Source organism: Aplysia californica, unplaced genomic scaffold (assembly GCF_000002075.1).
Source record: "Aplysia californica isolate F4 #8 unplaced genomic scaffold, AplCal3.0 scaffold00437, whole genome shotgun sequence".
In the NCBI taxonomy this organism is placed as follows: domain Eukaryota; kingdom Metazoa; phylum Mollusca; class Gastropoda; order Aplysiida; family Aplysiidae; genus Aplysia; species Aplysia californica.
The window spans coordinates 238,802-240,675 of record NW_004797707.1 but is presented as its reverse complement, the minus strand read 5'-3'; the positions used below and the strand labels follow the sequence as shown (position 1 = coordinate 240,675).

Sequence of the window (1,874 nt, the reverse complement as noted above, 5' to 3'; positions counted from 1 at the left end):
ATACTCCTCAAAGAATAAAAAAGACCAACTTTGTAGTAATCGCAATACTCCTCAAAGAATAAAAAAGACCAACTTTGTAGTAATCGCAATATTCCTCAAAGAATAAAAAAGATCAACTTTGTAGTAATCGCAATACTCCTCAAAGAATAAAAAAGACCAACTTTGTAGTAATCGCAATATTCCTCAAAGAATAAAAAAGACCAACTTTGCAGTAACATCAACAATCCTGACAGAAGAAGATGACAAAAAAGATCAACTTTGTAGTAATCGCAATACTCCTCAAAGAATTAAAATAGATACTTTCCAGTAACGCTAACAATCTTGAAAAAAGAAAAAAAAAGACCAACTTTGTAGTAACAGCAACAATTCTGAGAGAAGAAGAAGAAAAAGAAAAGACCAAGTGTGAGGCAGTGTGGAGAAATCAGGCGCTCATCAAAATAATGAAAATGAAGAAACTGGCATTTTTCAGCCAGTTTGACAGTATTTTAAATCAAATTTTTACTTTTTGGCTGAACTCCTTTAAGATCCATTTAATAACACATTTCTGTGTGGGTTTTACTAAAAAAAAAAAAAACTTGCTTTAAGGTGCAAAAATTGTAAATGTTCAGTTTTCACAGACTCTGAAGCTATGGAAATAACTAAACTTTGGCAGCCATTTTCTCGCTATTTTTACTACAATTACAATCACCAGGCGATCCCCACCTCCTTCAGTCTCAAATATCTCGGCTTCTGTTTAGGAAAAATGATCTTTTTTCTTCAAAAGCAAGGCAAATAAACAAGCTTTAAGGTGATAGGCCTACCAGTAATTCAATATGCCCAAAAATTGACGAAAGCCCAATTCCACCGTACCGGGCCACAAATTTGCAGTAGCGAGAACAATCATGAAATAATTTTTTAAAAATAAAATCAACTTTGTAGTAATCGCAATATTCCTGAACGAATTAAAAAAAGATCACCTTTGAAGTAAATCTAATCGCAATATTTCTGAACGAATAAAAAAAAAAATCAACTTTGAAGTAATCGCAATATTCCAGAACGAATAAAAAAAAGATCATCTTTGAATTGAAGTAACGACAAGATTTCTACAAGACCAGCTTTGCAGTAACCACAACATTCCTAAAAGAAGGAGCCAACCACACCAGAGCTCCCGCCAACCACCCATGATCAGAAGTGTAATTAAAGAGTAAAATACTTATAAATAATATATATAAAAGAAAGAAGGAATATAAGGGCGATAGATGTTTGGAAGGAAAGAAGGAGCAAACCACACCAGAGCTCCGGCCAAGCACCCACGATTAGAGGTGTAATTAAAGAGTAATATACTTATAATATATATAAAAGAAAGAGGGAATATAAGGGCGATAGATGTTTGGAAGGTTAGAAGGAGCAAACCACACCAGAGCACACACCAACCACCCACATTGCTCCTGTATGATGATAATCTTATCATAATGGAGCTAAGCCCGTTTGGGAGGTCAGTATACATGTGCCAAAAAATCTCCAAAAATACGATTCAGCTAAGAATTGCCGTAATCACAAAGGTCATTACGTGGGCATATTTTCAAAGTTAGGAAACTATCTTTTGATTTTCCAAGTTTGATGTTTTTCCTGTAGATCTATGTTGAAGCCCTCAGATGTTTTCACTCTGCCAAAAGCCATTTCATATTTTACTGAGGGCTACTTTCGTTTAAAATTGCACTTTGTCGTTTGTGTGAATCTGTGAATCCCATTTTCCTCCAAACATTCTACGAGTCATGGAGCCACACAGAACCATGTCATTCTAGGGACCTGAGGCAAGGTGTGTTCCCCCACTTCTCCTCTCCCCCTCCCCTCACCCCTTCCCTACACCTCATCCCCCTCCCTCCCCTCCCCCC

General features: G+C 36.4%; 1 protein-coding gene across 1 annotated transcript in view; it reads right to left on the bottom strand.

Moving 5' to 3' along the window:
- Nucleotides 1-1,874, bottom strand: part of LOC101852111 — a gene marked incomplete at its 3' end in the record, with an annotated part of 31,060 nt that overhangs the window by 6,341 nt on the left and 22,845 nt on the right.